The following is a 26572-nucleotide window of genomic DNA, read 5'->3' on the forward strand; positions in this document are numbered from 1 at the left end:
AAGAAGATATATCCTGTTATTATTAGTGTTAACCTTTCAGAGCAGGAAGAGGAAAGATTATTGAAAACTCTGAAGAAGCACTGTGCTGCTATTCGATATACTCTTGATGATCTTAAGGGCATTAGTCCCACTCTATGCTAGCATAAAATTAAATTGGACGAAGGCTCCAAACCAGTTAGAGATCATCAACGACGGTTAAATCCTAAGATGAAAGAAGTGGTAAGAAAGGAGATACTAAAGCTCCTTGAGGCAGGTATAATTTATCCCGTTGCTGATAGTGATTGGGTAAGTCCTGTCTATTGCGTCCCTAAGAAGGGAGGTATCACTATTGTTCCTAATGATAAAGATGAATTGATCCCGCAAATAATTATTACAGGTTATAGGATGGTAATTGATTTCCGTAAATTAAATAAAGCTACTAAGAAAGACCATTACCATTTACCTTGTATTGATCAAATGCTAGAAAGACTATCCAACATACACATTTCTTCTTTCTAGATGGTTATTCTGGTATTGATCAAATACCTGTGTCAGCGGACGATCAATCAAAAACCACTTTTACTTGCCTTTCGGCACTTTTGCTTATATTCGTATGCCTTTTGGTTTACGTAATGCACCTTCTACCTTTCAAAGATGTATGATGGCTATATCCTCTGACTTTTGTGAAAAGATTTGTGAGGTATTCATGGATGATTTCTCCGTTTATGGATCCTCTTTTGATGATTGCTTGAGCAACCTTGAACGAGTTTTGCAGAGATGTGAAGACACTAGTCTCGTCTTGAATTGGGAGAAGTGCCACTTTATGGTTAATGAAGACATTGTCTTGGGGCATAAAAGTTCTGAAAAAGGTATTGAAGTTGATAAAGCTAAAGTTGATGCTATTGAAAAGATGCCGTGTCTCAAGGACATTAAAGGTATAAGAAGTTTCCTTGGTCATGCCGGTTTTTATAGGAGGTTCATTAAGGACTTTTCTAAAATCTCTAGGCCTCTGACTAATTTATTACAAAAAGATATTCCTTTTGTTTTCGATGATGATTGTGTAGAAGCATTTGAAATACTTAAGAAAGCCTTGATCACTACACCTATTGTTCCGCCACCTGATTGAAATTTACCCTTTGAAATTATGTGTGATGCTAGTGATTATGTTGTAGGTGCTGTTCTAGGACAAAAAATTGATAAGAAATTAAATGTTATCCAGTATGCTAGTAAAACTCTTGATACTGCCCAGAGAATTTATGCTACCACTGAAAAAGAGTTCTTAGCAGTTGTATTTGCATGAGATAAGTTCAGACCTTATATTGTTGATTCTAAAGTAACTATTCACACTGATCATGCTGCTATTAAATATCTTATGGAAAAGAAAGATGCTAAGCCTAGACTTATTAGATGGGTTCTCTTGCTCCAAGAATTTGATTTGCATATTATTGATAGAAAGGGAGCTGAGAACCTCGTTGCAGACAACTTGTCTAGGTTAGAGAATGTTCTTGATGACCCACTACCTATTGGTGATAGCTTTCCTGATGAACAATTGGCGGTCACTAAAGCTTCTCGTACTGCTCCATGGTATGCTGATTATGCTAATTACATTGTTGCTAAATTTGTACCACCTAGTTTCACATACCAGCAAAAGAAAAAGTTCTTTTATGATTTAAGACATTACTTCTAGGATGACCCACACCTTTATAAACAAGGAGTAGATGCTGTTATTAGATGTTGTGTACCTGAGCATGAACAGGAACAGATCCTATGCAAGTGTCACTATGAACCATATGGAGGACACCACGCTGGAGATAGAACTGCACGCAAGGTATTGCAATCCGGTTTTATTGGCCTACTCTCTTCAAAGATGCCTGTAAGTTTGTCTTCTCTTGTGATGAATGTCAAAGAATGGGTAATACTAGTAGACGTCAAGAAATGCCTATGAATTATTCTCTTGTTATTGAACCATTTGATGTTTGGGGCTTTGATTATATGGGACCTTTTCCTGCCTCTAATGGATATACACATATTTTAGTTGATGTTGACTACGTTACTAAGTTGGTAGAAGCTATTCCAACTAGTAGTGTTGATCATAGTACCTCTATTAAGATGCTTAAAGAAGTTATTTTTCCAAGGTTTGGAGTCCCTAGATACTTAATGACTGATGGTGGTTCACATTTTATTCATGGTGCTTTTCGTAAGATGCTTGCTAAGTATGATGTTAATCATAGAATTGCATCTCCTTATCACCCACAGTCTAGTGGTCAAGTAGAGTTGAGTAATAGAGAGCTCAAATTAATTTTGCAAAAGATTGTTAATAGATCTAGAAAGAATTGGTCCAAGAAACTTGATGATGCATTATGGGCCTATAGAACTGCATATAAGAATCCCATGGGTATGTCTCCGTATAAGATGGTTTACGGAAAAGCATGTCACTTACCTCTCGAACTTGAACATAAGGCATATTGGGCTATTAAAGAGATCAACTATGATTTCAAACTTGCCGGGGAGAAGAGGTTATTTGACATTAGCTCACTTGATGAATGGAGAACCCAAGCTGTTCAAAGAAAAAGTCAAAAGATGGCATGCCATAAGGATACAAAAGCGTGAGTTTAACGTAGGTGATTATGTTTTGCTATTCAACTCTCGTTTAAGATTTTTCGCAGGAAAACTTCTCTCTAAATAGGAAGGTCCTTACGTTATCGAGGAGGTCTATCGTTTCGGTGCCATAAAGATCAACAACTTCGAAGGCACAAGTCCGAGGGTGGTGAACGGTCAAAGAATCAAACATTATATCTTAGGTAATCCTATAAATGTTGAAACTAATATTATTGAAACCGTAACCCCAGAGGAATACATAAGGGACACTTTCCAGAACGTTTCAGACTCCGAAAAGGAATAGGTATGTGGTACGGTAAGTAAACCGACTCCAAAACAGTTCTAAAGGCAAATTTTCTCCGTTTTGGAATATTTAAGAATTTAGGAAAATAAGAAGTAGCCCGGGAAGGACACGAGGCCTCCACGAGGGTGGAGGGCGCGCCCACCCTTACTAAGTGCGCCCCCTGCCTCGTGGGCACCTCGTGTGCTCTCCAGACTCTGTTTTCTTGCACCATACTTCTTTTGGTCGGTAAAATTTCATTATATAATCCCCCGAAGGTTTCGACCACCGTATCACGCAAAAATCCTCTGTTTTTGTTTCGAGCTATTCCTATTGCAGATTTAGAGCAAGATGTCTTCTCAAGAGTCAGTCGGGAGAGTCGAGTGTCTCACCCGACACCAGGTCCAGGAGCAAATAGCGATGCTTATCACTTTGGACCATCAATGGAGGATGAGATGGATGCCGACTTGAAAAGGATAGATGCCATGGAGGAAGATCAAGAAGTTACCTCTCGCTTCCAAGCAGGATTCATGATGGGGGAACTACAGAGCTCAACTATTCCAAATTCGGTCATCCCTCCCAACGTTAAATTTATTTCTTATGAAAATAGGAAAAAAAGTATCACTTGTTCTCTAGAAGCTATGCAGCATCCTTGGGTAAAAGGAGCTTTAGACATCACGGGCAAGCTCCGCAAGGAAAATATGGACCTCAAGCAACAAGTCAATAAGCTTGAGGAGGAGAATCGTATCCTGAGGGGCATCATCGCCAAGAAGATCACAACACCAACTCTGAAGAAGGAGACATAATCACATGGGTATGGGCACTCCCATTGGCAACTGCCAAGCTTGGGGGAGGTGCCCCGGTATCGTATCACCATCACACTCCTATCTTTACTGTTTTTCTTAGTTCAATCCTTTTGGTAATATCTAGATCTAGTAGAATAAAGTTTTGGTATAAATTAGTTTTGAGTTTTGCTTTGTGATCCATCTATGTAATCGAGTCCGTGAGCTATCTATAATAACGACTAGTGTTGAGTCAAGGGCCTTGCTATCTTTCTATGATCTTGAGAAAATAGAAAGAATAAAAAGAATAAAAGAGTTCACATTGATCTTATGGATAGTAATCACTTCACATATAAAGAGTATGATGCATAAAAGTTGTTGAGAGTTGACAAACATAGTTTTGGTCATCGTTGCAATTAATAGGAAGTAATAAGAAAGAGAGGTTTTCACATATAAATATACTATCTTGGACATATTTTATGATTGTGAGCATTCATAAAGTATGACATGCTAAAGAGTTGATGTTGGACAAGGAAGACAATGTAATGGGTTATGTTTTCTCACATCTTAGTTAAAGTATATTGTCATGGATCATTCAAACATGTTGAGCTTGCCTTTCCCCCTCATGCTAGCCAAATTCCTTGCACCAAGTAGAGATACTACTTGTGCTTCCAAATATCCTTAAACCCAGTTTTGCCATGAGAGTCCACCATACCTACCTATGGATTGAGTAAGATCCTTCAAGTAAGTTGTCATGTTGCAAGCAATAAAAATTGCTCTCTAAATATGTATGACTTATTAGTGCGGAGAAAATAAGCTTTATACGATCGTGTGATATGGAAATAATAAAAGCGATGAACTGCATAATAAAGGTTCATATCACAAGTGGCAATATGAAGTGATGTTCTTTTGCATTAAGATTTTGTGCATCCAACCCTAAAAAGCTCATGACAACCTCTGCTTCCCTCTACGAAGGGCCTATCTTTTACTTTATGTATTTTACATTATGCAAGAGTCAAGGTGATCCTCACCTTTCCCTTTTTCATTTTATCCTTTGGCAAGCACCTCGTGTTGGAAAGATCCTAATATATATATATATATATATATATATATATATACAACTAGATGTAAGTTAGCATGAACTATACTTGACATCACCCAAAGGTGAATACGTTGGGAGGCAACACTATAAGCCCCTATCTTTCTCTGTGTCTGATTAAAACTCCATAACCATAAGTATTGCGTGAGTGTTAGCAATTGTAGAAGACTATATGATAGTTGAGTATGTGGGCTTGCTGAAAAGCTCTATTCTTGACTCTTTCCGATGTTATGATAAATTGCAATTGCTTCAATGACTAAGATTATAGTTTGTTAGTTCTCAATGAAGTTTCTGATCCAGACTTGACATTGTGAATAGATTGTTACTTGAGCATAAGAAATCATATGACAAAATCTATATATGTTGCCGTTATAAGAATGATCATGATGCCCTCATGTCCGTATTATATTTTTATCGACACCTCTATCTCTAAACATGTGGACATATTTTTCGATATCGGCTTCCGCTTGAGGACAAGCGAGGTCTAAGCTTGGGGGAGTTGATACGTCCACTTTGCATCATGCTTTTATATCGATATTTATTGCATTATGGGCTGTTATTACACGTTATGTCACAATACTTATGGCCATTCTCTCTTATTTACAAGGTTTATCATGAAGAGGGAGAATGCCGGCAGCTGGAATTCTGGGCTGGAAAAGGAGCAAATATTGGAAACCTATTCTACACAGCTCCAAAAGTCCTGAAACTCCACGAAAGTCATTTTTGGAATTAATAAGAATTATTGAGCAAAGAAAGTACCAGAGGGGGCCCACACCCTGGCCACGAGGGTGGGGGGCGCGTCCACCCCTATTGGGCACGCCCCCTACCTCGTGGGCCCCCTGGTGGCCCTCGGGTGCCCATCTTCTGCTATATGAAGTCTCTTACCCTGGAAAAAAATCATAAGCAAGCTTACGGGACGAAACTCCGCCGCCACGAGGCGGAACCTTGGCGGAACCAATCTAGGGCTCCTGTGCAGCTATTCTGCCGGGGGAACTTCCCTCTGGGAGGGGGAAATCATCATCATCGTCATCACCAACGATCCTCTCATCGGGAGGGGGTCAATCTCCATCAACATCTTCAGCAGCACCATCTCCTCTCAAACCCTAGTTCATCTCTTGTATCCAATCTTGTATCAAAACGACAAATTGGTACCTGTGGGTTGCTAGTAGTGTTGATTACTCCTTGTAGTTGATGCTAATTGGTTTATCTGGTGGAAGATCATATGTTCAGATCCTTAATGCATATTAATACTCCTCTGATTATGAACATGAATATGCTTTGTGAGTAGTTACGTTTGTTCCTGAGGACATGGGTGAAGTCTTGCTATTAGTAGTCATGTGAATTTGGTATTCGTTCGATATTTTGATGAGATGTATGTTGTCTCTCCTCTAGTGGTGTTATGTGAACGTCGACTACATGACACTTCACCATTATTTGGGCCTAGGGGAGGCATTGGTAAATAATAAGTAGATGATGGGTTGCTGGAGTGACAGAAGCTTAAATCCTAGTTTATGCGTTGCTTCGTAAGGGGCTGATTTGGATCCACTAGTTTCATGCTATGGTTAGGTTTACCTTAATGCTTCTTTTGTAGTTGCCGATTCTTGCAATAGGGGTTAATCATGAGTGGGATGCTTGTCCAAGTAAGGGCAACACCCAAGCACGGGTCCACCCACTTATCAAATTATCAAAGTAACGAACGCGAATCATATGAGCGTGATGAAAACTCGCTTGACGATAATTCCCATGTGTCCTCGGGAGCGCCTTTCTCATTATAAGAAATTGTCCAGGCTTGTCCTTTGCTACAAAAAGGATTGGGCCACCTTGCTGCACTTTATTTACTTTCATTGCTTGTTACCCATTACAAATTATCTTATCACAAACTATCTGTTACCTACAATTTCAGTGCTTGCAGAGAATACCTTACTGGAAACCGCTTGTCATTTCCTTCTGCTCCTCGTTGGGTTCGACACTCTTACTTATCGAAAGGAGTACAATAGATCCCCTACACTTGTGGGTCACCAGGGAGGTGACGGATCGTCTCGCCGCCACGCTCCGGTGAAGCAGGAGGAAGGCCTAGCCTGAGCTCGGGGCTGCCAAACTTGGCCTCAGGACCCACTGCGGCCTTACAGGCCGCTTTTGTTTAACCTTTCCTTCGTTCCGCGATTTGAAAAAAGTTGGGTGCCCCGCTGGGGTGTGTAATGAACTATGGAAATTATTCCCTTTATGTTGTGCTTATTATCTTAATGTTGTGCCGTGATGTTTGTATTCTGGGTAGGCAAGGGTAGGGTAACTTAGCTTGACATGTTCGCGGCAGCTTCCCACCTTGCGGGGGCACGACCCTTGATGCCTGGCGGAGCCCCCTTTCCTCATGACTCGGGGCCCACTGGTCTCGGGAGGTGCTAGAGGCATCGGGAGATGCCATAGAGCTGCTGCAGAGCTGCTAAAGGAAAATAAACCTTAACGGGGACCTCATTCTTCCTTGCGCGAGCCCCCTGCCATAGGTTTAGCTGTGGCTTAATGCACCACATTGCGCTGCCCGAGGGGCACAGACATGAGAGGGCGCTGATGCCCACGAGCTTGGTCGAGGGCTCCTCGTGAGGATCATAAAGCCGAAGCACTGGTGCCGCTGGGGCATCAGGGTTCGGTGAGGTGTGCTTGCACAAGGGCGGACCCGTGTGCACACACCAGCCTAGCACCCACGCGTGGGGTGCGCGAGGAAGAGCGATGGGCAACTGCCGCCCTTTCCTAGCCCAGGTCAAGAACAAGCGAAACGAGAGGAGAGAAAATCCAACTTGGCAAACCAAACCACGAAAACTCCAAATTCCATTAAAGATTGCGAAACAACTTTGGAAAGCAAGCAAATAAACAGCCGCATCCGGCACCTAGTCTAATCTTCTCACTAGCGCAGAGCTAAGTGCTACCACTAGGACGTGGGAGGGAGCCCCCGTGAGGCCCCAGGGCGGCGCTCAGGAGACTGCAGGGCATGTACAACCCCATTCATTATTACGTCAGAGTGTCACGAGCGGAGACCTTCATAGGCCGGAGCCTTGCTTCATGGGTAGAACTTCCGGAGGTGCTGGATGTTTCAGGCATTCTGGATGGGGATACTGTCCCGTGTCTCCCGGCGTGCAGCGCTAGGCCTGGAGACACGGGCAATCCTAAATGGGCCCTCCCATATGGGAGAGAGCTTGTGCAGCCCTTCCCTGGAAAGCACCCGCCTCAGGACGAGGTCACCCACCTCGAGCGTCCTGGGGCGGACGCCGGGGCAGTGGTACTGCCGCAGAGCCTGCTGGTACCTTGCCGCTCAGTGCGAGGCTTGATGGCGGCATTCCTTCCCTAGCACGAGATCCATCCCCCGCGTGGCGTCCCTGCGTGCCCCATCGAATGCCAGGACCCGCGTGGAGCGATGCTTGACCTTGTGTGGGAGAATCGCTTCAGCTCTGTAGACGAGGAAGAACGGCGTCTCGCCCGTCGGCTTGGTCGCAGTGGTGCGGATGGACCACAACACGAACTGGAGCTCGTCGAGCCAGCCCCTGCCACAGGCCTCAAGCTTCTTCTTGAAGGTCCTTGCCTTGAGGCCTCTCAAGACTTCTACATTGGCGCGCTCGGCCTGGCCGTTGCTCCTGGGATGTTCCACCGAGTAGAATATCTGTGTTCCAAGGTTAGCACAATACATTTTGAAAAGGTTGCTAGTGAACTGTGAGCCATTGTCGGTGATGATGCGATTAGGAATCCCAAACTGGCTCACGAGGCCCTTGATGAACTAGATGGCTGACCCGGCTGGGATGGTGCGGACAGCTTCTACCTTCGCCCACTTGGTGAACTTGTCGATGGCAACGTAGAGGTAGTGGTAGCCTCCTGGCGCTCGGGGAAATGGCCCCAAGATGTCCAGCCCCTAGACCGCAAATGGTCACGTAAGTGGGATGGTTTGGAGGCCTTGCGCGGGCTGGTGGATCTGCTTGGCGCGGAACTGGCAGGTTCACAGGAGCGCACCAATTCTATGGCGTTGTTGAGTGCTGTGGGCCAATAAAACCCACTGCAGAACGCCTTGCCCACGAGGGTGCGTGATGAAGAGTGGTGTCCGCAGTCTCCACCATGTATGCCGGCCAGCAGCTCGAGACCCTACTCCCTAGAGATGCATCGCAAACAAACATCATTGTGCCTTTTGCGGTACAGCTCACCGTCCTAGATGTAGTACGCGGTGGCCTAGCGAGCCACGCGCTCGGCATCCTCTTCCTTGTCCGGCAAGGTCCCCTGAAGCAGGTACATCTTGAACTCCTCAGTCTAGCACCCCTCATGAGGCTCGAGCGCGTGGAGCAGGCGGACCCCTAAGGTTGGGCCGCAGGCCGGGGCGCCCGTTGCTGCGGCTTGGGGCAGGTCCTCCTGAGGTGGTGCTGGTGCCACAATGGCGGGAGCCGCCGATGGCTTGAAGAGTCGTTCTTCAAATACTCCTGGCTCCTGATGTAGCCGACGGGATGCCCTCTTGGCGATGTCGTCCGCCTCCTTGTTCGTGCCTCGTGGTACATGCTATAATTCCAAGCCTAAGAATCATTTCTCCATTTTGCGTACCTCTTCCAAATATGCTTCCATGTGCTCGTCCATGGGGACATACTCTTTGTTGGAGAAGTCGATGAGGAGCTGGGAATCACCCCTGACGGTGAGACGCTTCACTCCCAGCGTCATCGTGGCCCCGAGGCCGGCGAGTAGGCCTTCATATTCCGCGATGTTGTTGGAGACCTTTTCTCCCTACTGGAAATAGAGTTGTACAACGTAGTAGAGCTTGTCCTTGGCGGGTGAGATGAGGACAGCTCCAGCCCCCGTGACCTGTCGTGCGAACGTGCCGTCGAAGTACATGATCCACCCGTATGTCACCTCGTCTCCGTGCGAGAGGGAGCGATCCTTGCATATTCCACGGTCATGGATGTCAGTCCACTCTGCCACGAAACCCTGGTGGTGCTGAACTCGAGACTTCAAAAAAAAAGACACATCTGTGACATTTTGGGATGAACGAATTTTTTTTCTGTCATACTTATGACACTTCTATGACGATAATTGTGACAAAACCCGGTATCATCATAGATGTGGTGGGATCCTACTTCTATGACAAAAAATCATGACAAGAAATGGGCTTTTCGTCCTGGGCGGGCCGGAGATGCAGTTGCATGACATTCTTTGGGCCGTCCATGACAGAAAAAACCATGGTAGAAGCGAGGGCGAGGAAAATTTCGGGGAGTTCCCGGTTATGGTGTGTGGTCAGGGGCCGAGCGATGCATGTTTCTCTCGTACACGTATGTGCGTGTGTGTGAGGCATTGGCTCTAACTGAACCCGAGCGAGGCGTTGGGCTCTAACTGAACCCGAGTGATTGCACTGCAGGCTACACGTTACTGAACTCGAGCGATCGATCGATGGCTGTTAACTGAACCCAATCGAGCGATTCCTTCGCTACTGCTGCTAACTGAAGCCGGTCGATGCTGCCTCTGGATGAACAGTGAGCGTTGTGTGTGTGTGTGGGGGGGGGCTGGATGAACAGTGAGCGATGGGGGTGGATGCAGGACCCCGTGGCGTTGCCTATGGATGAACAGGACCCCGATCGATCGAGCCGGTTGGGGCTGGATGAACAGGACCCCGTGGAGGGCTAGATGAACAGGACGACCCCGTGGAGGGCTGGATGAACAGTAGATGGTGGAGGGGTGCCCGTGGAGGGGTGGTTGAATAGTAGCCGATGGAGTAGCGCGCGGTGGAGGCTGGATGAACAGGAGCCCGTGGAGGCTGGAGGAGGTCGACGGTGGCCCGTGGAGGCTGGAAGAGGTCGACGGTGGAGATGAACAGTATCCCGTGGAGTCCCGTTTTGCTGTAGGCCACACCCCTCCCGATGAACAGGACCCCTGTTTCGACCGTAGCGCTCCAACACAAGTTCGTTTCGTCCGTTTTGCGGTACGCCACACCCCTCCCGATCAGCAGGACCCCCATTTCGACCGTAGGAGGTCCGTTTCCTCCGTTTTGCAGTACGCCAGACCCCTCCCGATGAATAGGATCCCGTTTCGAACGTGGCCGGTCGACACAAGGCTGTTTCCTCCGTTCTGCAGTATGCTAGGCCTCATTTCCATCGCCTGTTCCATCCAAGCCCTCCCGATGAACACGACGACGCATTCCGTTCTGACCTAGCCAGTTGGCTCCCCATGAACACGACGATGACGCTGTTTCTCCATTCTGACCCAGCCATGTACACGATCCCTGGCCGTACGTATGTGCGAGTAGGCGTTCGAGATCCCGCCCGTATGTACACATACGTGGCCGTATTTTCTTTCTTGCACACTGGCCGCTGTACGTACGTGTACATGCTACGTGCGTGCCTCTACTACGACACGTGCGCGCCTCTACATCGACCAATATATATGTACGTACATGTTCGCGACCAGAATGACAACGCTACGTACGCTTCGACCAGGTGGGTCCCGACTGTTAGGCAATTCCTTGCATGCGAAGATGTGGATGGTGGGTCCCAGCAGTCAGGGGGGCGAATCGTTTTTTCGGACGCACTTCCTTGCGTGCGAAGATGTAGCTGGTGGGTTCCAGCAGTCAGGGGGGCGAATTGTTTTTTTGTTTTTGCCTGGACGCACTTCCTTGTGTGCGAAGGTGTAGCTGGTGGGTCCCAGCAGTCAAGGGGGAACATTTTTTTCGCAAAATATGATGGCCCGTTTGGTGGGTCCCTGTTGTCAGGTGGAGGAATAATTATTTTGCGCGTAACAAGGAGGCACTTCCTTGCGGCTTCCATGGACCCAGCTGTCAGCCTCTCCATGTACAATACTCTTCTGATGGAAGTCGGTCGTTGACCACATTGACCATGCCGCGCCGAGAGCACCACGACGGTGGACGACGGCGACGCCTAGGAAGGGGACGACGCGGAGCCAGGAAAAACGCGGCAGTGGATGCCCACACGAAGAGGAGTACGAGGGTCCACTGGTCCGGCTGCGATGTGAGGCTGCCGTCACCGCAGAATAACAGGGGGTGTGGGTGAGTAGAGGGATGGCCTGGCCAGTGGTGGGAGTAGTAGGAGGCGGTGAGGCCTCCGCGACATCACATCTAACCACGGGAGGCAGGAGCATGCGGCACGACCGACGCTGCTTTGGGCGGCTGTGGCAAGAAGACCAGAGGTTGAAGAAGCACTACGACCGTTGGATGGACATCATACGTTCTGGAGCTAGAATAGTTCATATTGACTAAAGTTGACAAAGGCCCCCGTCCCAGTCAACTTAGTAGGCCCACAAGTCAGCCTCCCACCATGGTGGGTCCCAGCTAGCAGGGGGAGTATTCATTTTTTTGTGCGTAATAAGGAGGCACTTCCGGTGGGTCTGAGCTGACAGCGGGGGGAACGTTTTTTCATGAAATACGATGGCCCGTTCGGTGGGTCCCATCAGTCAGGGGGGAAACGTTTTTTTAGTGAAATAAGGTGGCCCGTCCGGTGGGTTCCTGCTGTCAGGTGGAGGCATAATTATTTTGCACGTAATAAGGAGGCACTTCCTACGGCCGCCTGGACCTAGCTGTCAGCCTCTCCACGTACAGTACTCCTCCGATGGAAGTCAGTCGTTGACCACGTTGACCATGCCACGCCGAGAGCACCAGGGCGGTGGACGACGGCGAGGCCTAGGAATGGGACGACGCAGAGCCGGGGAAGATGCTGCTGGAATACGAGGACGCAACAGTGGAAGCCCGCGCGGAGAGGAGTACGAGGGTTCACTGGTTCGGCTGCGGTGTGAGGCTGCCATCGCCGCAGAATAACAGTGGGTGTGGGTGAGTAGAGGGATGGCCTGGCCAGCGGTGGGAGTAGTACGGGGCGGTGAGGCCTCCGCGGCATCACAGCCGGCCACAGGAGGCAGGAGCACGCGGCACGACCGGCACCGCTTTGGGCGGCTGGAGCAAGAAGACCAGAGGTTGAAGAAGCACTATGGCCGTTGGATGGAGATCGTACGATCACTGCAGCTAGAATCATTTATATTGACTAAGTTGACAAAGCCCTTGGTATGCGTCAACTTAGTAGGCCCACAACTCGGATTTGGCAGAGAACATATAGCCCATTTGCGGTTTGTAAGAATGTACATCCCATTTCTTAATTCTAATGGAATTTACTACAGCCCATTTACAGTTTGTTAAAAGTACAACCCAACTTCTAGATAGGACAACGATTAATAATTTCAAACAACCGCTCAAAACAAAATTAAAAAAAATTCCCACATTTTGATGGGATCCGAAATATTTTTATTCGAAATTTCTAGTCAGGTTAAATATATTTCAAAATGAAGTTGTATTATGTTAAAATCCAATGAAATATTGCGCGTCCAACAAGTAATGAAATTAAAAGTTTCAAATTCCAAAAATAACATATTTTTTAAACTAATTATGCGTTTGGTGCATAGTTACTGCCCAGTTATTATAATTAAATCCCATTTATTATTTCTTAAAGTCCATTTTCTTGCTAAGCCTAATGCATACCTCCTAGGAAAGTTTGCAGCCCAGCAGGGCGGAGAATAACAAGTTGACCCGGATATTGTGTACAACTGTCGGCCCAGTTGCACTGCTGATGTTGAAAAAAGGCCTGTGTAGTATAGTACAACCTAACATGGCTACTCAGCCCACATTCAGCGATGCCGGAAAGGCCCAAACAAGGCTTCTGTTCAACTTTTTGAAGTCACTGAGCTCAATTAATAACTTAAGAAAAAAGTTAGATTATAGTGGAACCTAATTAAAAGCTGTCACGAGCAAATAAATAATTCAACGGGTCCCACTTGTGCGTGTGTGCGTGCGTGTGTGTGTGCGTGCGTGTGTGTGTGTGTGAGAGAGAGAGAGAGACCCATCGGTCGATGCTCGTAAATACATCTTTCAGCCATATGCATTGCTGATGCTCAGTAAAAACTTATATAGTTGACACAATCATATAGAACATCATAACACACTGAACTTGCATACAAAAATTCCACGCAGGCGGCACAATCAGGATGGAAGCAGTGGATCGCTATGGGTAGGGCTATGTTGAAACCAACGAAGTCATACATAACGGTTCCTCGTCTTTATCAATGACGGGGAAATATCTTGAATGTTGTGCAAAGAAAACAGACAGACAACACAATAAGTTCTGCTAGCACATTAAGTTGATGTACATCCCCTTCTAAAAAAGTTCAGGTACAAAATTAGAACAGGTCACAATCAAATGTACTGGCATATCAGTTCTTCACACCCATAGCTCGGATTTAACTAGTATCTGACAAGATTCAGTTGTTACCTCAAATTAGAGCACATCCAGGTAGCCAACCCTGCCTCTTCTCCCAAAGAAGCAGTGGCCTCCACCGCACAGCAGAGTAGGCCCTGTGCCATCCATCATTTCGAGCAACACGGGGAAAGTTTGACGTTGACTCCTGTAATGGACGTCGTCGACGGACCCTGGCACCAGCGGCGGCGGCAGGACTTCGATTGATGGATTGACCACTTCTTAGACATGCACGAACCCTCAATACAGGTACATCCCTAACATGGTCCGCGGCGGCCTTGGTGGTGACGAATAGTACAACCCCAGTTCCTGCACCGGTATCTCAACACCAATCACCTTCGGTATGGTGGATGACTTCTTCATCCATGCCATAACCGCTAGAGCCCAGCTGTCTGGAGGAACAAACATACTTACGAGCTCACCTCCAAGGTCGTTGATAAGCTCGTTCATGGACTAGCTGTTCCAAGCACATCGAGGCATGCCGTGGAAGGTAAGCTTTGTTAAAAACTCAAGCTCAGAGGGCACCGAGCCCCATCATGGGTGCCACCGATCAAAGCTCACCAGCGCGCCATCGCAGAACAAACGCTAGGAAGATTCGAACACATCACTGCAGTCAAAAGTTGTCCGGAACCTGACAAAGAAATCAGCCCGTGGCGGACAGACTTCGACGAGCAAGTCACTTATTTGGATGCCGTGCGCAATGCCAAGAGCTTTGACAAGGTCGTCCGGCGAGATGGGAGGCTGGTCGCCATTGATGGTTACCATCAGCACTTTGCTGGCAAACTGGTCGTCAAGCGCCGCCATGCCACTGTTGAGCGACATCACGCAGTGACCGAAGGCAGGACGGACCTCAGGATCTCTGGCTTGGAGATCCGCATTAACCGGCGGCATGATAGTGCACTTGAGTACAGGGAGTACAGGAGGGGGATTTGGGGGAACTGGAGTAGGAATCGAGATTCCAAAGGTGGGGGAGGGGTGGGAGACTGGGGATGAAAAGGTAGCATGAATTTCGAGCACACACCAATATGCTCTCGGCGCGCAAGCGCACGAAAACATCGGTGGCACCCACATGTCGGCCTAAGAGTCCTTATTCTTTCTTTTTTGGAGAGCCCAGCCTTTTTTTCAGGATCTTTTGAGAGCCCGGCCTGAGAGTCATAATTGACTTGTTTGGCATTGCGTTACTACTCGGCCCATATTCAACGACACCTCACTGGCCCAAACAAGTGTACATCATTGAAAAGACACTGAGCTCAAATTATATAACTTGAAAAAAAGGAGATATACTCTGAACACTGGAGAATGGTGATGCCCTCATTTAGCCCACCAGTAGTTCGAGATAATAAATAGTTCGAAACAATGATATATACAACATTCAAACACTGACTAGTGACTACTACTAACATAAACAGCAAGACATGATAGTTCATAAGAAGTCTTGCTACACCACCAAAACACACCCATCTACAGCGCTCAGACTCTCGTGATCCAGGCGAGAATGACGTTCTAAACAGAAGCAACTATTACATAGTAAGAGTGACATAGACGAGGATGACCAAATGACAAGGAATATGCATAACAAAAGAAAGAACTACCCATCCAGAACCAACAGCAAAGACAACAAAGTCATACGAAGAGATGATCCAACACCATAATAATTTGCAGCCCCGCTTCAGCGACCAGTGATCCGGAGACACCAGTACTCCACCCTTTCAATGCAACAACCCAATTACCTATCAACCTGAAGGCTTGAACCACATCACTGCCTGTCGTAATTGAGACATCCAAGGATCAAAGTTAATTTGGATGCCTTTATCATTCTCACCTTCTTTTGGCTGCAGGCTGTATCTTTGACAATCAGGGGAGTTTGCTCCCAAACTCCTAGGGCTCACCGTGTAGACACAGTTTTCCATAGCAAACAGAGCCTCTCTGCCATCAAGGTCCTTGTCAACGATGATCTCCTGGTTAATCGGATAATTGAGTCCGAGAAACAGAGAGTGTGAACCAAGGCTGTTTACCCGCCTCCAACTAAAAAATCCTAAAGGCCCCACCAAGCTGGTATCCTGTTCATAGACATAACAACCACTGTCCGGATACTCACGTATTATACGGTGCTTGTATACAGTGGTTTTTTTGCAATATAACTTTTCCGGCTCATGTGTCCAAATGATCATCAATCTTTTGCCGTCGTTTGATCGAGCGAGGAACCAGTTGTGCTTCCCTGTTTTTGGCAAAGGTGGTGTGATTACAAAGGGCAGTAACTGTAGGGACACTACATCATATCAAAAAGGACATGCATTGTTAATGAAAGATCAGCATTGTTCAGAGTATGAGTAGGATAATGCAAGAAACATCATTGATATGTCCCTGTTGGAACTGGGAGGAAAATACAGGGAAATGTATACTGGGTTCGAAAATATAGAAGTGCCATGCATGGTTATACTCATGTTATCTCGCAATCGATTCTTCACAGGAAACTACCATGTCATGCATGTTATGTAATCATGTTCTGTCCTCACAAACAAATTCTTCAAGGTAACTAACAGACCATGCATTGTTATATACTCGTGTTCTGTGGGCAAATTTTTTGTGAGGATATTATTCTAGCCATTGATTGCTGAAGGGCGAATATAGGTATGTACACATGGTAAGCATTGCAGGATTTCACTACTTCCAAATATAGAGTTCTCCATATGCACATTTACTTACCTAATGTATGGTTAGATGAAACCAACAGTGTGGTGCATGTATCTACATCATGAAAATTAGGAAACTAACATGGCCATTGATACACACTCATATTTAGTAGTAGTATATATATTACTGTAAAATAAGGATAATATCCATATATTCCTAACCGTTTGATTATTCAGGGTACAAATTGGCTGTAATGACATGGTCACCATTGCATGAATTAACTCATTCCAAATATAGCTGATTTATGGCGTCTCTAATACATTTCCATAGTTCTACTCAAATTCTGCTCAAACGGGGATATGCCAATCATCACAAAAAGTTCAAACAGTGTCATGGCGTCATCATTAACATGAGATGGAAACAACTTACACGCGCCGTCTCAGCAATACGTGGTGCCATCTACTTTGTCGATCGCGTAGATGATGCCATTGTGTTCAATAGCATCACAGAAGTGTGTATCAGCTTTGACGATGATCCACTGCGAGCGGAGTTGTCTCCAGCTAAAGAAGGCACCGACGTAAAGGTAGGCGAGTCCGCGGTCGAACAAGGCAATTAGCTTGAAGTCTGCGTAATTTTCATGTCGTGTGGGCACTTGGCAGATTACAATCTTCTGCAAAACAAGGTCCGTCCAACTAACGTGGTAATCTAGATGACTTGGACCGCGATGGTAATACTCTATATAATCCAACGGAGGAAGGATAATCTCATGGGAGGTCTGGAAGTTCACGAGCACCAACTTTTTAATGTCTTCTCTGAAGGCAGCCATCCAGTGGGAGTTCATGCCGACCCACTACATACCTGCAAAGAAGTTTCGGCTAATGGAGATCGGATTGAAGTCGAGGGGCATCATGTATGCCTCTGTATCATGGTGAGCTAATCTCGCAAGACCAGATAGCAGCAAGCAGGGTGTCTTGAAAATCTTAGGCCTCGCTTCGACGATGGCCGTGTGCATGTCCCTCAAGCATGTAGCCAGCTGCAGGGCACTCAACATATCCATACACGAACAACAGAGGTCGAGGATGTCACTGGGGAGATTGCTCCAATCGCGGCTCATATGGATGCTGCACGATTTGCGTTTGGCCATGGTGGAGTTTGGAAGGTGGGGTTTTTTGGGGGCTTGATTTACGGGGGAGAAGGCTGTCGGTGCTGGAGCGGCTGGTGAGGTAATAGTGGTACTGGGGGAGGCGAGTGAGGCGACGGTACACAGGGGCACAGTGAGATGGAGATGGAGACGGAGAAGGAGATGGAGATGGAGTGGTGCTATGGGAGGGGAGAGGGAGACGAGGCGAGGTACCAATGTGCTGTACAACAGTGGTAACAGACTGCACAGTCCACAGGGTGAGGCTGACTTTGCTAACCCGAACACGCCGCCTGGACTAGTGTCAGGCGCAGGGTGTTGTCACTTCACTGTGAGGACCAGATGAATAGTATTTTGACCATCAAGTGTACCACAGTTGTACTACTACTATTACTATTAGTAGGAACATGAGTACTCCAGTATTGTATAGCGGAAATAGGTCTCCCGTGCTAGCATGCCTGTTCACTTGATCGTTCAGGTATCATCCATATTGCGAGCAAAACCAAATTCTCGTGCATGCCCAATCAATGCCCTGCCGCGATGCATGCGGTGGTCGTTCTGGTGCATCAAGGACGGCATGCAAATCGTTTCACACTTGAGAAGAGGAAACATGGAAAGGTAGAACACGGCAAAAGAGGAAGAGAATGCTGGCTAACGAGGCTGGGAGGGGATCGAGCAAGAAGTTAATGCTCCACGCCTAAAGGTTTTGGGAAAACCTAATTTTCATAAGGTGACTTACTCACCTAAACGGAGGGAGTATTCCTTAACCAGAGAATGTTGTGTCTCCTACTCATGCGCCAATATCCATCTGAACTAGCTACGACACATTTTTTTATCTGTTTGCATAGGTCCCACCTATTAGGAAGGATGGGAACGTACACGAACAGGTACGACTCATCAGTCTACCCGCATAGCCTTTTCGTTTAGTCTACCTAGCCGTCTAATCAACTGCTTGCACGCCACTTCTTCCATTTACTTCTCCATCGGGAACTGATTTTCCTCGGCTTCTTCACCTCCCCTTCGTCTTCATTTGCATCCAAACCCCATTGTGTTCACATTGTTTTAACCTCTTTAAATAATCATCTACTACTTCAGTTAGACTAGCCATCTAATCCTAATTCTCCAAACCATAGCCCTCCGTTCCAGCAGTTCCAAATGGCGAAAGAGATCGAGATGCAGGTTTTTAGCGTCCAACATGTCCTCGTCGAAGGCTCGATGAGCATAGTTGCCACCGTCACCATCCACCCAAGGGTTGTTCGGCAATGGATCAACAATGTATCCAACTCCCTCGAAAAGGTAGAGACAAGGGTCATCAGTCTCGACGCAGAGTACACAGAGCGTTCCCCTGGGAAGATCCAACGCGCCACCATCCTTCAGCTGTGTCTCGAAGATGATGTTTTGGTGTACCACATCATACACTCGCCCTCCATACTAGGTGAGCTTCACGATTTCTTGTCCCGGGAGGACATATACTTCTGTGGGGCAGCCAACGAAGGGGACAAACAGAAGCTGAAGCCGTACAACCTTGATTTGAAAAGCATCTGACCTACAAACCATAATCAAAATTCCTGTAGAAGATTGTGATAAATAGACACCATCCCTATTCGACGTAGCAAATTTTGTGCTCGGTACAAATCTTCAGAAGGGTGACGAGACGGTGGCATTAAGGTCGTCTGGATGGGAGAATTATCCCTTGACGTACGAGAGGATAAAATATGCTGCCCTCGATGCCCGTGTGAGTTTTGAGATAGCTGCAAGGTCCAAAGAGCTTGTTGCGAAGCCGTCTCCCACAGAAAATGAGAAGAAGAAGAGGAAGAAGAAGAAGAAGAAGAATAAGAAGAAGAAGAAGAAGAAGAAGAAGAAGAAGAGGAAGAAGAAGAAGAAGAAGAAGAAGAAGAAGAAAAGGCTGCACCAGCAGGAGGGCATTATGGATGGATGAACTATTTCCTCTCTTGTAAAAAAATTATTCCCTCCTGGTGTATATTGATATAGATGGACTATTTCGATGGTGTGCATGTCTTTGAAACAGAGTAGTAGCATGGGTCCGCTTGACTATAAGGAACTATTTATCTGCATATAGCTTTCTCTGCTACTCCTTCCAGTGATCGGTATGCAGTGCATGTGTCCGTAGACATGACAGCTTGTCCATGGAATTTCAACTACGACGACCATCACGTTTCATCTCGCGATTCCCACGACACCTCTCCAACCCACGGCACCATGTCCTCCGATGCGCGCCTCACCCCTCTCGGCCGCACCGCCCCTCTGCCTTTGTCTGCATGACATGTGGGCCACCTAAAATGCGGCGAGCATCAATTTTCTACCACAGCCACACGCGATTTCCACGATGCCGCTCGAACCCATGACACCACACGTCCCCCGACCTGCGGCTCACCCCTCTTGGCCCCACTGCCCCTCTGCCTTCGGGAGCATTACATGTGGACCAGTCACCTATCGGGTCCACATGTTATTGACTCAAAGGTAGGTGTAGTAAGGCGCTGAAGCTCAGTCCCGACGGCCCCGAGATGGAAATGCAACTCCTGCGCCAGGGCTTGTGGTGCTACCGCTGCACGAACTCGTGCCAAACTCAAGATTTGTTTCTTTACTATACATGCACGCAACGACTTAATGGACATTGTAATCTCAACATGTGATGGGGAGCTCTAAATTTTAATTTGAAACTTATAAAATGAAAAGATTCAAAACAAATAAACTGGGAGAGAGGGAGTATATCATAGGATGTGTCCCATACAAAATAAGTCCCCTAGTTTGTCACCGCGAAGATGCGGTTAGAAAGGAGCACAACGTGTTCGTACTCGTATGGCAACAAATCGGCCGCAGACAGCATGGTCCGCCTTTGACCGCCATGTGCAAGGTTCGTGCTGTCTTATTCAATCTCACCGTGGTTCCATCGTACCAATTCATGTGGTGGCCCGTTGCATGGCTGATCCCAATGTTGGATAGAGGTTCTATGGGAACGGTGTCACCGTTGTAAATGTTGTGCAAATTGATGTTGGTACCCTCCCATACATATGCAAGCCAATCTCCACTCGCACCGAGCCTAACCTGTGAAACAGTGGGCAGGGGGAGAATTAGGAAATGGACACGGAAGTAGTCTTTAGAATGCATTTACTACGCGATCAAACTCATCTTACCTGCTCATCGGAGGAAATCTGAGTGCCCCTCAACGTCAACATCTCAAGGGGCGTCAGCTTGCAACTACGGCCACGCCGCGCTGGAGAGACCCCCAAGGAAACATCCTCGTGTGTTCCATGGAACATCAAGATGCATCTTGTGAGAGAAAAGGATGAACGAGGGAAGGCCTCTAGAGATAGAGATGGACACTACTACTACCAATGTGTTGGCCCATGCGTTGCAATGGATCCAAAGTAGTAGAATAATACTTGTTCACGTGCTTGAAATATAAACACTCTAGTTTTGATATACATGTGTCAGCAGACATGACAACTTGTCCATGGAAGTTGAACCACGACGACATCACGTTTCTTGTTTCTACCACTGCCACACCCACACGCGATTCCCACGATGCCGCTCCAACCCACAGCACGACGTCCCCCGATGTGGACATGGATCCTCTGACGTGGCTATCACTGCCTTGCCCTGCCTTTCCTTCGCTGACAGGTGGGACCCATGCTTATGGGCCCCACATGTCAGTGACAGAATGGTAGGATTGTTCGCGTTAGGGGATCCTCATCCCCCCGACGTGCCCCTCATCCCTCTCGGCCCCACCGCTCCTCTGCCTTTGTGTGCATGACATGCGGGCCAGCTGAACTGCGGCGACCATCAACTTTCTACCACAGACACACCCGATTGGATGCAGTTTGCCCGCTCCGCTGCTGTGCTTCGATCCGTACTCCCGCACCATCGAATTTTCATCCAGAGGCTATGACACATTTCGTCCTGGGCATCAATCCTCAGCTGGAGTACTTTTGTACTACAGGTAGTACCCGCTGGTGTGGCCATCTATGCCTCGTAACACCCCGACGCCCAGCTGTGGCACCCTCGCCACGACCACGCCACCACCGGCCGGTTCATCTCAAATGAGTGAGTCATGAACCATGCCACCACCATGAAAATGACATGTGGGCCAATCGCATTTAAGGTCCGCATGTCATTGACTCATAGGCCAGGCACTAAGCCACTGAAGTTCAGTCCTGTGGGCCCCGAGAGGGAAATGTAACTCCTGCGACAGGCCTTGTGGTGCTCCCGCAGTACGAGCTCGTGCCAAAACTGGAATTTGTTTCTTACTACTACCAACTAGTACTAGTAAGGTACACGTGCATTGCACGCATGAGATTCTGGTGGTTTGTGCATTATGCTTCTACATGTGGAGTTTTCTAGATTCTACATGTGGCAAAATCTGGTGGAATGTAGATCATATCCAATGGCAAGTAGTGCTCGGATTTGCCATCTTTGTACCGTCGGATTGGCTTCATCCAACGACCAACTTTCAAAGTTATTCACACACTATATATATGCGGGTATAGATATAGATATATAGATGTTTGGTTTGCAGCCTAAGGTTGCCACGCCTAAGCTTAGGCATGACACAATATCTTAGGCATGTGTTTGGTTCATTGCTACACTTGTGGCTTGCCACACTTTTCTAGCTACATGGTCCACATGTCATAGACTCAACTTCTTGCCAAATCTTGCCACACTTGTGGTGCCCATTTTGTTAGCCACATTTTTTATGGCAGACACAAGGGTTGTTTGGTTTTAGGCCTAGCAATGCCACACTTTATCATACAATGTTGCCAAACTTGCCTTAGGTTAGGGGCTGTTTGGTTAGTAGGGTTGTTTGAATTATGACTATTTTTGCCATATATTGCCACATGATTTTTGCCACACTTGCCTTAATTGAGTTGCTTTTGTTAGCCACACTTTGGCTTGCCTAAGGGAATCTTGCCACACAGTTATTCATGACTAACTTTGCCACAACTAAGCTTAGGCAAAGTTATTAGTTCTTTAAAATGAGAGCCACAAGTTGGCAAGCCTAAGGGAATCTTGCCACATTTTTTGTGTGTATGTCATGTGGGGCCTTAGTGTGGCTTGCCTAAGGTGTGGCTTCAACCAAACACTCACCTAAGTTAATCAAACTTGCCTAACCTTACGTGTGGCAATCTTTGGCAATCTTAGTGGCTGTTTGGTTTCTAGCCACACCTAAGGCAAATATTTTTTTATGAGCAGTGAGCCCCACATGTCATAGACACAAAGAGGCTGTTTGGTTCTAGGCCTAGCATTGCCACACTTTGCCACACATTTTTGCCAAGCTTGCCTAAGGTTAGTTCATCAAAATGAGAGCCACAAGTTGGCAAGCCTAAGGGAATCTTGCCACATTTTTTATGTGTATGCCATGTGGGGCCCAAGTGTGGCTTGCCTAAGATGTGGCTTGAACCAAACACTCACCTAAGTTGGTCAAACTTGCCTAACTTTAGGTGTGGCAATCTTTGGCAAAGTTAGTCACACCAAACAGGCCCTAAGTTCAACCATGGAGTCTTCAAGATTATACATGTGGCAGAATCTGGTGGATGATATCCAATGGCCAGTAGTGCTCGGATTTGCCATCTTTGTACTGTCGGATTGGCTTCATCCAACGACCAACTTTCAATGTTTTTCACACACTATATAGGGGGTATAGATATAGATGTGTCGGTCCGTTGCAATGGATTCAAAGTATATCTATTTAGTGGAGTGCACTCTAAACACATTATCTATTTATTTTTCTCTAACCTTTCATAGCCATGCAACCAAGCCACATAAGCTTCATGGGTGCCCCCCTACATCATATTATTCATACTACGTTGATTGAAAAAAAAGATAAATCACCCAAAACAAGATCTTCCCATTTTTTGTTCCTACGATGTTGTGCCGTGCACGTACCTACTAGTTGTATAGTGGTAGTACTAGTAATATAGTATTAGGAGTACAAACTTGGTACTAGTAGGAGTAGTACTAGTACGGAATGCTCCTACTCTATCAACGAGCCCCATCTGACACCAAATTTCTTGGCTTCCGTGCTACAGCTAGATCTTCCCCTCGTTTCTGTTTTCCAACCCGGCGGCGGGCGGGGTGTCGGTTTGCTCAACGGCGGTCCCACATGAAAGTGAAAATGCTAGGCAACACGCCTTCCCTAAGCTATGTGTCGTGCCGGACGGGCCGTGGAGTACTCCCGATTCCCGGGCGTGTGGGGGTGTGACGCGAACGCGGTAGACCTTTTCCTTTTACTAGCAATGTGCCCGTGCGTTGCGATGGATCCAAAGTAGTAGAATAGTAGTATTTGTTCACAAACTTGAAAGAAATCACTCTTGTTTTGATATACTCCTAATATATTACTCCCTCCGTACCTAAATATTTGTCTTTTTAGAGATTTCAAATGGACTATCACATATGGATTATATAGACATATTCTAGTGTTTCTAGCAAGATGCCCGCGCGTTGCACGAAGTTGATGGAAAAGGTAAGCACAACTTGTAAATTGAAGGATGGAGTACTAGTTATAGTGATGCATATAATTAAGCAAAGGGATCGCACATGTCGGTATTGACTGGAACGAGAATGCAACAACACAATAAGGATTAAGGCCACGATGATGCAATCACAGTGGTGGTTACAGAAGGCAAGAAGAAAGATGGATCCACGAATGTACGACCTCCTCCTCCTCAACTTAGTGCGCCGGGCCACCGACCGGCGGCTTTTGTGGCGAGGTCGAGGTGCTTCTCAGCAAAGGCATCCAAGGCTTCCAGTTGGTTGAGGAAGGCCAACATCGTAGCATCCTCACTGGCCTTGTAGATACCTATGTACACGATTTGCTCGTACACGTGGATGTGTAGGTCGACGAATTCTTGCAGGGCGAGGCGCCTCGCAGCGAGCGCGACCTCCAGGTGGACATTCTTCATGGCGCCGGCGGGCAGTCACAGGGCCACCAGTGCTTGAAAGAGGTTCCGGCCATGGAGGCCGATTAGGGTGGCAGGCAATGAGGAGCCCGGGCGCGTGGGCTGGAGGAGTACGGCGATGTCGTCCGCGAGCTTCTTGAGGATGGTGAACTTGTTGCTGGTGGAAACGATCATCTGGTCCAACTGAGAGTCGTAGTTGGCGTCGACGACGACCATCCACCAGCCGGTCTCCAACACCGTCTAGAGATGATCCTCGGCGCCATGCCACACGCCGGCGTCGTGGACCATCTGGCACAACCACTGGCCGCTCACGCGCATCACCGCCATGAGTCTGGAGTGAGCTCTTTTGCGCTTAGTGTAGGTGCTTAGGCAAATGCTTAGATGCGTACGATGTGGTAGATGCATTGGAATGGAGGGGCGCCTTTATATGAGGGCAATGAGGGCAAACTGCGTTGCGTTCACATCATGCAGCCTCTTTTCCTAGACCTCCTCCCATTACTTCCCTCATTCATTAATTGAAGGAGGATACATTGGCCGTTCAACATTTCGGGAACCGCTACTCCCTCCCTCGTCTGCATTAAAGCCGTATCGGGAACTGCGCCGCCCGCTGTCAAATCGAATACTCCCTCCGTCTAGGTGAGTATTAAGTCATCTTACAAAAACCAAATAGTAAACACATAGGCGTGGTGCATTAACTCTCACGTTGTTTCTTATTTTTTTAACATAAATAGAGGAATCAACCAATAAGAGATGTGGGGCTTGTATGCTTTTAATGACTTGAGACTATCAAACATGACATGCAGTGGTCAGTTCGTTGCACGCAATCATATTAATAAGGGAGTACCTAGAACTCATCTAGATGAGATATAATTTGGTCTCATTCATTATGAAAACAAGAACAAATACAACCCACGTCAGCACACACGCATCTTATAGCATCACATCTAATGGCTATAAAAGACGAATGAGACCAAATTATATCTCATCTAGATGAGTTCTAGAAAACTGTATTAATAATACGTAGTATCATATATTTAGGGGGTAGTATCATACACTAGTATCATATGCATGATACTAGTATATGATACTCCCCATTACAACCAGCCTTAGTATCATGTAGTACTTTATTTATTGCCATGCATGACACATAGTACTCAACTCTCTCTCTTTCTTCATTTAATTCTATGACACCTTGTAATGCCCCGGATCCGATGCGCCAGGTGTCTGCCAGTTATTCGTCGTCATTGCCATGTCATTTTCTTGCGTGTTGCATTTAGTCATGTCATCATGTGCATTTCATTTTGCATACGTGTTCGTCTCATGCATCCGAGCATTTTCCCCGTTGTCCGTTTTGCAATCCGGCGCTCCTATGCCCTCCGGCGTTCCCCTTTTGTCTCTTGTTGTGTGTGGGTGTTAAACATTCTCGGAATGGACTGAGTCTTGCCAAGCGGCCTTGGTATACCACCGGTAGACCGCCTGTCAAGTTTAGTGCCATTTGGAGGTCGTTTGGTACTCCAACGGTTAACCAGGTAACCGTTAAAGCCTCCTTCTCCTTGCATCCCAACACCCCTTCCAAAGTGGCCCAAAACCCATCTAACTCCCCTTCATGCTCTCGGTCGTTCGATCACGATCGCGTGGCCGAAAACCGCTCCTCATTTGGACTCTCCTAGCTCCCTCTACCTACAAAACTAGACCTCCCCCGAAATTCGCGGATCAAAACGCCCCTAACCCTAGTCCTCTTCCTCCCGCCGCCACCGGACACGTCCGGCCGCAACCGGACATGTCCGGCCCGCTCCCCCCAGTCAATCGTCGCCCGCCGCGTGTCCGCCGCCGTCCCTGTGCCGCCGCGGCCCGCAGAGCCCATCCGGGGCCCGCGCGGGCC

This window comes from Triticum dicoccoides, chromosome 5B (genome assembly GCF_002162155.2).
Source record: "Triticum dicoccoides isolate Atlit2015 ecotype Zavitan chromosome 5B, WEW_v2.0, whole genome shotgun sequence".
NCBI lineage: Eukaryota > Viridiplantae > Streptophyta > Magnoliopsida > Poales > Poaceae > Triticum > Triticum dicoccoides.